We start from the raw sequence: 11,946 nt of genomic DNA, 5'->3' as shown, positions 1-11,946 counted from the left end.
CGATTGAAGATGAAAATTCTTGAGGATAAGGACAAGGGGTTTGATTCATCTTGGTGAGGCTAGATCGATCACTGTGAGATCGATCAAACATTGGTCTGATCGATCGAAACTTATTATTTTCTACCACTTTGCTCTTTTCTTCCATTTAGTTTAAGATTGCTTCTTTTATGCTCTAATTTGGCTAAATTGACTTATTTTGGGGATAAGCGCCTGAAAAGGGCAATAACATGAAATTAGTCTAAATCAGAAAAATAAGATAGATAAAGGTCCTATAATACTCGAGCTTAAGGGATTTAAATATGCACTTTTCAGTGCTCATCACACCCCAAAACTTAAATATTGCTAGTCCCTAGTAATGAACTACGAAGTGAATGAATGAAATGAATTACTATACAACTATGAACTAGAAAGTAATAAATAGATAACACCACTTTCGTAGGGAACACAATTGCATTTAGCACATGCAACAAGCCTTTGAAACCCCTAGTTTACCCCTAGTGGACAAGTGAAGTCTCGTGAGGGTTTCCAGAAATGATACTCGTAAACATTAAGCTCATTCTCACAAAAGTGGCTCCAATATTGCAAACAAGCATTGGGAGAAAACTACTTCAAGTATGCAATTTTTCATCCATTTCCAAGCAATCTCCCAAAATCTCAACATCAAACAAACAAATATGGTCCTCCACACATCAAGAAAATGATCATGCAAATCAAAACAACACTAGAAACCTTTTTGAGTGGACCAGCATCAAATATGTTGCTATCTAAGTCAACTAAAGAAATGATCACATCCTTACCCTCAAACTAGCACAAAAATCTAGTCTCGATCATCAAAACAAAGAGTGAACCTTTTATTAAAGCTTTATTTATCTAGGTACGCTTATTCTTTTCACTCGATTTTTTTTTTTTTTTACTATCCTAAGGATCAAAGATGAAAGCATGGTGTAATGTGTTGATCGATTAAGCTTTCTAGCGATCCATGAAGTCGAGTGTTAGGTCAATGACTCCCAAATTGGACGACTTTAGGGTATTAGGTGTTTAAGCACCCCTAAAGACTTACAAGCTCAAATCAACTAGGCTACAAATCTAGACAACCTCCATCTAATCATTTCCCACTTCTCACCTTTTGGGAGAAGTCCTTACTTTTTTTATTTGCTTTTGTAACTTTTTTTTTTTTTTTTTTTTTTAGCAAGTTCAATTATTAACCTAAAGTTTAGGCCCTCCACCTTTCAGTGCGGGAAATTCAGTGCTTGATGAGGCTAGAATCCCGACTACTCAATGAAAAGGGATTGTTATCCACTTTTGTCAAAATGAAAGTTTTCAATGCACTACTATCTCAATTGGGATGTAACCAATTCAATAATCAACAAAGCATGTACCCCACAAATGAATGCTAGTGTACGCCTGTGCTAGTGTAAAATCTTAGAGTGAATCTCAAAACAATCACAAAATCATGATGATGTGGACCACAAGTGCAAGCAAGATATCAATCTTTCAAAAAAATTACTCCTAAATGGCATCCACAAGGCATACAAGGAGTATTGGACTCTCAAGTCAAGCAATTTTTAAATTTTAAACAATATAGTCCTCAAAAGATCAAAATCATAGCTAGTTATGGAATCATAGAAAATCCCTCAAATACAAAAGTCATGCTCAAAATTTTGAATTGAAAACAAACATTGCAAAGAGCACCTATTACCCCCAAACATAAATGGCACAGTGTCCTCAATGTGCAAAGAGAACAAAAGGAAAGAGTGTACTAGTGCAGCTATTACAAAGAATGGCTGAGACACAAATATCCGAAGTGGGTGGTATAACCCCCCCAAACTTAGGATTGATTGTGGTCCTGAAAAGATGGCACTGGAATAAAAGCTGATCAAATAACAAAGGGATAATAACAGTGCACAGTGGGCATGCAAGTGTAAGTGGGATAATAAATGAACTAAGAAGAGAAGAATAAGGATGTTCCTGAAAAATTTTGGGCAGCACTCTTTCATTGAAGTTACTGGAATGTACCTGATAATAGAGTCAATCACAAATAAATATATTAATATAATAACCTGACATCCAAAAATATCATGCATAAAATAAAGAGAATAAAAACAGTGTACGGTACAACACAGTATCGGACCAACAGACTGGCCGCACAAATATAATAGCAGTATCAAAGGAACAGTAAAGTATCACACAAAATGATAAAGAGAAAGAGAGAGGTCAGGTAGATGAAGTCGGTCTGGCAGGACGTGATCCTCGAATATCTCTAGATAAGTCCTACAGCGCAATCAAGACGTCTGCACGGAGAGTGGTCATATCAGTGCTAAAGGAGGCCACATATGCTCGAAGAGAGACTACCGTGTCCTCCAAGGTCTGGATACAGTCTCCTAGGCTAGGTGTCTGAACTGGAGCGTCAGGGATGACTGGGTCAAGAGATTGATGCTCATCCTGACTCTGCTCCTAAGAATGTACTGGTGACCCTACCGAAAAATGATATGGTGACTCTACTGGAGGCTCCTGCTCCAAGTCAATCTCCATATGTGCATTCGTAGCCACCTGTAGGTCTGCTGGATTATGTGTTGCTGCTGCCTCTGCCTTTGTCTCCATCTCTGCTAACTCTACCTCCTCCACCTCCTTAGCTACCAAGGCTACCTCATCCTCTAGACTTTAAATAAGAGCGTTGTTGCTCTTGTCCCAGTCTTTTTTGCCATAGTGGCAAGCGCATGACTCAGGCTGCTCCTCTGAATGGAAAGGGTAGTGCTGATCTCTAAGAATCTGAGTAATCAGGTGGGCAAAGGGAAAAAAGGTGGTGCGCCCAAGCTTGGCCTTGCTGATGTAGCTTGAGTAAAGTCTTATCATAACACTCCAGTAGAGTGCAGGAATAGAAAACCAATGGCCCATATAGAAGGCATAGTGGGCTACAAGAAAATCTGAAAGCCGCTGGATCTTATGGCCCGCCATAAATACATTTTGGTACAAGACCGAGTCGAAGAACCATAGATCATCGGGCAAATAAGTCCAGGTGGCGAATGTCTCGCCATCACTGTAAGGGCCAGTCAGGGCAATGGCCATGTCTGCATCAGATGGCCTCCTCAGAATAGGATAATCAAGGTCGGGAGGGTAGACATATGGGCACCGAGAAGATATGGACAATGTCTCAACTGTAATGCGGATGAGATGGCCATCAATAGTAGTCCACAACTTAGATAGATTACTCGGGGCCGGCCGGAGGTTCTGGTAGAACAACCGTACGAGCCGCGGGTAAACCAGGTAAGCTACCAGGGCAAGAATAGCTGAAATGTCACGCCGCTCAATCTCATTATATGCCACCTGGTCAGAATCGACCGGGAGAAGAAAGCAGTGTCAAAGACAGACTCATGTGCCACTGAAAGGCGTGAATATCTCCTAGTAGGTCTGTCTCGGACCTGGCCGGGCTGTGCCAGTGGTGGCAAAAGATGTGGTATATGCTCAGTCTCATCCGCCGATGAAGAAGATGAGGGTGCAGATGCAAAAAAGGCGGAGCGCTCGGGCTGAGCTGGAGCTAGCTCCTCAGCCTCCTCTATACGCGGTCTCACTCGGCGGTGATACTGCCGGCATGCAACAGTCTTGACTCGAGTCATGGCCTGCAAAAGAAAGAAAACACTAGCAATTGTAGTTGGTAACATGTATAGCATATGAAATATAGAATTGAAGCACAACAAATAGAAACATGTTTGTCAAGTTAAGATAGACAACTCAGAATAAATTACATGAATCTATGCAAGTGATAATGTAGCCAGGTATAGACATCGAATGTTCAAATAGAGTGAAACATGTTGAACATGATAAGTATGGAATGCATCCAATGTGAAAAACACAGGCATTGGGCATAAATTGGATAGCATGAAACATAAAAGATGATATGTAAGATAGTAAAGTTTGATCGATTATAAAAAAAGATGAGATCAATCCAAGTTGGATCAATCAGGACATGGATAAGATCGATCGAACTCTGTAAAAAAACACGAACCATCATAGATCTGTGCCCGAGCAAGCTCGTAGACCCCTCTACACCTCAACAAGTCAATATTGGTCACTTAAATAGGCACGTGACCCCCTAAATCGAAATTGGAACAAAACATATTCATATGTATACATATATATATACACATGCTTCAAAGATGGCAAAAATGGCAACAATCAACATGGAGAGTGTAGATCTAAACATGGCAACATCTAAATATGTAGATGAATTTGAAAAAAAAAAAAAAAAAAAAAAAAAAAAATTTAAACTTACCAAAATCGAGGGAGAGGAGTGGACCGAGAGAGATGAGATTTGATCTGGGGCGAGAGAGAGATTTGAAGCTTCTACAATGTCGTCGAAAGCTCGCTAGAGGAGGGGAAGAAGGTGAAACAGTGGTAGGAAAGAAGGAAGGGTCGAGATCGATGGTGAAATCAATCCAAATAACCCTTAGGTCATATTTTTAAAAACTGTTTCCGACCTGTTCGATCGATCACTTGGGAATCAGATCGATCGAACTTCGATCAATCATGAAGGAACTCTGATCGATCAAACCCACAAAACGACAAAGTATTTTTGAAAATTTTTATTTTTATTTTTTTACTTTATTTTATATTTATATATATATATTTTTTTTTATTTTTATTTTAAAATTAAAAGGTGAATTAAAAATATTTTTAAATTTTTGTAAAATAAAACAAATTTCAAAAAATATTTTTGGATTTTTTTTTTTTGAAATAAATTAAATTCAAAAAGAAGTCAAAGGTCAACAAAGGCACCCAGATCGATTGAACATGGATCAATCGAAGCTCGATCGATCCAACAGGTGAAAAACTTGCAGACATGTTCGAACGATCACACAGAGAAGTGATTTTCATTGGGTTCTAAAAAATTTCTAAGTATGGAATGAAGATCGATCTAAGGAAAATCTAGATCGATCTTGGAACACTCAGATCGATCGAACATAAAGTTCGCACGATACACAGAAAGCTAAAATATGCAGGAAATTTACGCACGACGAGACAGAGAGATGATTTGATGCAGAGATGATGTTCGATCAATCGAATCTCTTTTGAGATCGATCGAACAAGTACAAAATGCTTAATTCAAAAATGACAGTGCATACAGTCTCAATCAAAGTCCCTACCAATGTGTATAAACCCAGAATATATCGAGACTTCGCAAGAAATGAAAGGTAAAATAGAAATGAGGGAGGAATAAGGTTGTAAACCCTATGAAGCACTAGTGTTTAACGTCTCTAGTAAAACGTTGGGCTCTTTTAGCCTGAATCAAAGATCTTGTTGTGCATCCCTTCCTTGACGGGACAAAAAGTACTTTGAATCCCACCCAACAAATTGTTCCCTAGAGAACTTATTGGATTTGACTCAAAGGAGATTGACGGTCCTTTGTCAAAACAATTCTTGGGCGTCCATGCCCTTTTAACACTTGTTTTCAAAACAACATTCTTCCTTGGAGTCTTTTTAGAAACTCTATTGACAAGCAAAGACTCATGTTTTTCAAGTTCATGTTCAAGACACTTTTCCACAACACACACTTTTTCATGCTTGTCTATTGAACTCGGGGTTAGATTAAATATGTTCAACTTCACTTTCATGTGGCCAAATGAGATTTTCATTATCCCCATCCTACAATTTATGTTGGCATTTGCGGTCGCCAAGAAAGGACGGCCAAGGATAACCAGAATTTGGCTCTTGGGATTTGGAACCGGTTTCGTGTCAATGACAACGAAATCAACCGAGAAGAAGAACTTATCAATCTTAATCAATACATCCTTAATAATACCCCAGGGCTTTTTGATAGATCGGTCGGCAAGTTAAAACTACCGACGTCGGTTTTAAGTCTCCTAAGACCAATTTAACATATACCGAGTACGGGAGAAGGTTAACACTTACTCCTAAGTCAAGAAGAGCCCGATTAATAACATGGTCACCAATGACATAAGAAGTAGTAGGTGAACCGGGGTCCTTAAACTTTGGGAGAGTGTTGTGTTGCAAAATAGAGCTTACTTGCTCGGTCAAGACCACTTTCTTTGGTGCTTGGCTTTTGTTCTTCCTCTTTTGGGTGCAAAGATCTTTCAAGAATTTGGCATAAGCCAGAATTTGTTTGATTGCATCCAAAAGCGGAAGATTGATCTTTACTTGCCTAAACAATTCAATGATTTTATTCACTTTAGTCTTTTGTTTTTCAATAGAGATGGATCCTTTCAAGACATCCAGAAATGGAGCCTTTGGCTCAAAAACCTTTTCAAAATCTTTCTTCACAACATCTTCAACACAAGAATTTTTCAAATCATTGTTCAAATCATATTTCACCACTTTCTCAACAAGATGATCATGCACATGCAATAAAGGAGGAATAAAATGTGAAACGGGACGGGTGTCAACTTTTGGTTGCACCACTCACTTCATTGGAAACACCAACTTGATTGTCAATAATTTTCTCATTTCTCAAGGTTGTCACAACATTGACATGCTCAATTGTGTGACCTTCCGATGAGGAATTGGTTTCCACAACAAATTATTGCTTTGGTAGGGCATTTAGAGGCATCTTCCCTTTCTCTCTAGCATTCAAAGTACTAGCTATTTTTCCGACTTGGGTTTCTAGTTTAACAATGGATTAAGAATGGGAATAAAGTAATTAAGTGTTTGCCTCTAGAGTACCCAAAGCGATCAACATTTTTTCCTCAAAAGCGGGACTTCTAGAATTTCCTTGAGAGTAAGACGGTTGATTAGGGAAATGAGAGTTTGAAAATTAGTTTCCATATGATTGAAAAGATGATCTATAACCTTGGGAACCTTAGCTTTGCATTGGAGGTGGAACATACTTACCTTAAAAACCACCTTGGGGAGGGTTTGAGCCTTCCCCTTGGCTTTTTCAAGAGAAGTTTGGATGATTCTTCCATCCGGCATTGTAATGTGTGCCATAGGGGTTATTCCTTTAGTTAACAAATCTAGCATTAACTTGTTCATGGTGCTCACTTTGCGCATGTCCATGTGGACAATTGGAAGTAGAATGTAAGACACTAGAACAAGTCATGCATGTTTCATTAGATGGATGATGAACATGATTAGAGGAGGAAGACACTTGATTCACCGAATTTTAGTTGATCAAAAATTGATTGAACCTTTGAGTTAAGGATTTCACCTCGGCGGCTATGTCATTGGAATTGTCAACTTGATATAAGCAGACATTCTTCCTTCCACCTAGAATTCTACCATTTTTTGATGACAAAGATCGATGCATGGAATTTTCACTCATACTTTCATATAATTGCCAAACGTCATTTTCATGTTTATCAAGATAAGAACCACCTATGGATGCGTCTACCATTCTTTTTTTATTATCCGGCAAACTTTCAAAGAAGTATTGGACTAATTGCCACTTAGGAATGTCATGATGTGGACAATTCCTAAGCAAGTTATTAAATCTTTCCCATGCCTCATGAAATAATTCCCCATCCCCTTGAGAAATTTCACAAATGGAAGTTCTCATAGCATTGGTCTTTGATACCGGATAGTACTTTTTTTAGGAACTCTTATTGCATTTCCGCCCAAGAAGTTATCGAAAAAGGCCTAAGATTGTTGAACCAATATTTTACTTTGTCTTTAAGGGTAAAAGGAAAAAAGTTTGAGTCTCAAAATCTCTTCTGGCATGTCCATGTATTTCACGATGGAGCATATTTCAAGAAACTCATCCAAATACTTGTAAGGTTCTTCACTTAGAAATCCATGATAGTTAGGAAGCATTTGAATAGTTTGCGGTTTAATTTCATAGTGATGCGCTCTAAATGGGGGTAATTGAATGCATGTAGGTGCATTATATTCATTTGGCACATAATGATCATGCAAAGCAATGGGAGGATTCCCAACCGGTGGTGTTAAACGAACACCATGATTAACTTAAACTATAGGAGGTTGTGGAGCAAAAATTGGTCGAGGCATTCCCAATGGAACTTGACCTTATTGTTGTGGTGGAATGAATGGTCTTGGCATGCTTAATGGGACTTGAATGTTATCATGATGCACATTAAGGTGGAGGATACCTTGTTGGTCTATGTGACCAAGGTCATCCACGCGGTCCTCATTGATGTCTTCCATTGATGAAATGGAATAACTAGAATTACCCCTTCCCTTAGAATTACGAACAATGGATTCAAGATTCAAATTAAGTAGGACAAGAGTATAATTTAATGATCTATGACCATGCATGTACAAACAAAACAAAAACACGCAAAAAGCAAGTAGCAATCACTTCACCTCCACAATAAATCAATCAACAAACATCCTCCACATACATTGATCCCATACTCCCATGCTTTGAACAATATGCAAGAAAAATTAAATTGTCTCCACGCAGTCTCACGTTCTATCTAAGAATTTAAGAACTTGCCACCACGCGGGCCAACGATTTAACTAGAGATTGAGTTAGAAAAAGCTCACAAAGGTTCTTTAAGCAACTTCAATTTAGTTTTCAAGTTTTGCTATGCTTTGCAATTTTTTAGAATTTTGCCCTTTTTATGCTTAGCATATAGCTCCTTGATTTCTAATTCTCCTTTGCTTCACTTTCTTTCTCAATGCACCTAGCCAATCAAGAACAAACACAATAAGTAATCAAAACAAAATAAAGTAAAGACACGATCAAAAGAGTACTAATTCCTAATAGTTTCCAAATCACGGCGTTGCCAATTCAATCCTCGGCAACGGCACCAAAACTTGGTGTCGTCGTAAACCAACAAGTTAAAATGTGTTAAAGAGTGGCCAAGTTTGAATTTATAAAGTGCCACTACTACCTCTAACTACTAATATAGCTAGGGTGAGTAGGGATCGTCCCAAGGAATTGGGAGTAATGTTGGTATGGAAACAAGGTCGGACTAGTAGGACGAGTAATCAAAAGGTGGTTTGATTGGTTAATTAAACTACAATGTAAAAAAATTCAATACAAAGCAATTAAAGTAAATAAAGGGTAGAGAACAAGAGAGAGGGATCTTGGGATTTAGAGGTCACCACTAAACATCACCTTTCTAGATACTCAATGTGTAATGAATGAGGGGAAATATATGTTGCAATACCAATATGTGTGATTGATTGAATTAATAAGCATGGATGACTAATTAAGCATACATTGTCTAGACAACCTAATGAATAGCAAAATATATCAAACTAAGCCATTATTCCTTCCTTTAAGCTCACAATCAAAACACATTAACAAGTTAGAGAATTATACTACTTGCATTCATAAGCATGGAACATCAAACAACAAGCATGGATTGTCCTCCCATCTAGGAAAATAAGGCAACTACACTACAACTAAACTAGGGACATGAAAATTAAACTAATTAAACTAAGGTAGAGGCACAATCCATCAAGAAATGAGTATGAACCATCAAACAAGCCACAAGAGTATTCCATTAAAGCACCATACCTTGATAATCTCTAGATTCATAGCATCAACACACATAGACATGCATCAATATTACAAAACCAAGAGATAAATACATGAACATCTATTCTAGTATACATAGACATATGAATAGAATGAAATGATCAATTGGAAGTATTAAGCAACACAAATCATTATAGAAACAGGATTCACATATAAGTCAAATGTCAAGACAAGAATTAAAACATAAATCCCCTCATAATACAAAACATCAAGATCTAGAAGGCATGCTTAGGGCTAACTCTAGCCCCAAAAAGATGTTTAGCCACTCATTGATGTAATCATCCAACCCTCAAGGCCATCTCCATGGTAGGATTGATCTTCTTTTCCTTGATGGAAACCCTAGATGAATGGAAGAACTCCTAAATGGTGTGTGTATCTCTCTAATCTTTAGGCTCTCTCCTCTATTGTGTTGTTGTATGATGATCCTCCTTGTAAAAAGGCTCAAAATCCTTATATAGGTAGCTCCAATGTCACACCCAATGGTCAAGTTTCGTGCACTAGGCCCCTTCAATGATTGCACCACGAGCCATCTTTTAATGAGCTGGACTCTGTTTTATTTCGAACTTGAGGAAGTTCGATCGATCGAATTCTAATGAGATCGATCGAAGTATGGACAGATCGATCAAAGAATGGCCAAATCGATCAAACCTTGGCGAGGTCCTTTTTGGAATAAGACAAGTCTGAGATATTTTTAGGATATTTTGGGAAAAAGACAAAAGTGGTAGATGGGGATAAAATCAAAGAAGTTCGATCGTTCGAAAAGAAAGTTGTATCGATCGAAGATGGAAATTCTTGAGGATAAGGACAAAAGGTTTGATCCATCTTGGTAAGGCTGGATCGATCACTGTGAGATCGATCGAAGATTGGTCTGATCGATCGAAACTTGCTGTTTTCCACCACTTTGCTCTTTTCTTCCATTTAGCTTGAGATTGCTTCTTTTATGCTCTAATTTGGCTGAATTGACTTATTTTGGGGATAAGCGCCTGAAAAGGGCAATAATATGAAATTAGTTTAAATAAGAAAAATAAGATAGGTAAAGGTTCTAGAATACTCAAACTTACGGGATTTAAATACGCACTTTTTAGCACTCATTAATATTTTTCCTGATAAATTGAAGCACGTATATTGTTATTTCTTATTTAATTTTTCTCGTCAATTTTTATATATTTTAACAATTTTAGAGATACCATTGGTACTATAACAACCAAGGTGGTGGTGGTTGTATCCTCGATAAGATCAATTCAAGTGAACTTGCATTTAGTTGTCATCATTATATTTTTAATTATTTCTTAAGTGGGGATACAAATGCTTTCCATGTGTCGTTGCTTTGTGCATTAAAAGATTTGGATTTTTACAATTATAGGGTTGAACCTTTGTTCAAACATGACCACAAATAGCTTATCCAATGCCGGGTCCATGCAATATCTACAATGAACTCGAGCTCATTTCATCATCATCATTAAGAAATTAATTTGGATGTATGCAATACTCAGGCTTATATTTTTCCATATTTTCACATGAATCAAACTCCTTTAGTTAATTTGACTAAGAAATTTGGAGCATCCACACTTGTATTTCTCTAATTGTTCACTTGAATAAAATCCACTAGTCTTTCTCAATTTGAGAATTTTTTCCCATATTTTGAATTTGGAATAGGACAATGCTTAGCCAACCAACTCACCTCTTATGTGTTCCAATAACAGAATAACACATTAGCTTTAATAACAAAATTAGCAAAATAATAATTAAAAAAAAAAAAGAAGAAGAAAGTCGAATCAACCCGTTTTAATTGGGTAACTACTTTTTCACTGCACTACAAAAAAACCTTAGAACATGTAAATAAGTAACCAGCTCGTTCTTGTTGCTAGACCTTAGCCGACCCCTCAACAACTCTTTTATGACACAACCATATATCTATGATTGTTTCTTCTATGAAATTGCTTTCAAACTCAAGAATAAAACCTAGTTAAACCCATTTGTGTGTGTGTGTGTGTGTGTGTGTGTGTGTCAATATATATATATATATATATTCCTTTTATTTCTTTTGTCTTGGTTTTATGAGAGTCCGGATGGAGGTGTCAGTTATGAAATTAAATTCCCAGCCCCTTGTCATCTTTGATGTGTGTTCTAATTAAAAGGCTACTCTATAAGCATCAAGTTAGTTTTATTGAATAATGATTGAAAGTCCCTTTCTAAAAATTAAACCATAAATGTGCAAAGCAAAGAATTAAATCATACCTCCACTACAAGACCTAGTTGAACCCACAATTTTTGTTTGCCTGTTGAGTGATGATGTTCAATGGAGCACGAGAGGAAAAAAATAATAATAATAACCCAAACACAAATTAGACATGTTCGTTCATTGATTGACGATGTCCCATAGAGGTGAGGAGAAGAAGAAGAAGAAGAAGAGTGGAGAGAGAGGAAGGCGTGGGTTTGAGAAGGGATGAAAAAGAGAAAAAAAAAAGAGAAAGGGTGAAGAAGAAGAA

This window comes from Cornus florida, unplaced genomic scaffold (genome assembly GCF_030987335.1).
Source record: "Cornus florida cultivar Cherokee Brave unplaced genomic scaffold, ASM3098733v1 CherokeeBrave_3.0.0_Hap2_Chr11, whole genome shotgun sequence".
Lineage (NCBI taxonomy): Eukaryota > Viridiplantae > Streptophyta > Magnoliopsida > Cornales > Cornaceae > Cornus > Cornus florida.
Note: the sequence above shows the minus strand (reverse complement) of the source record.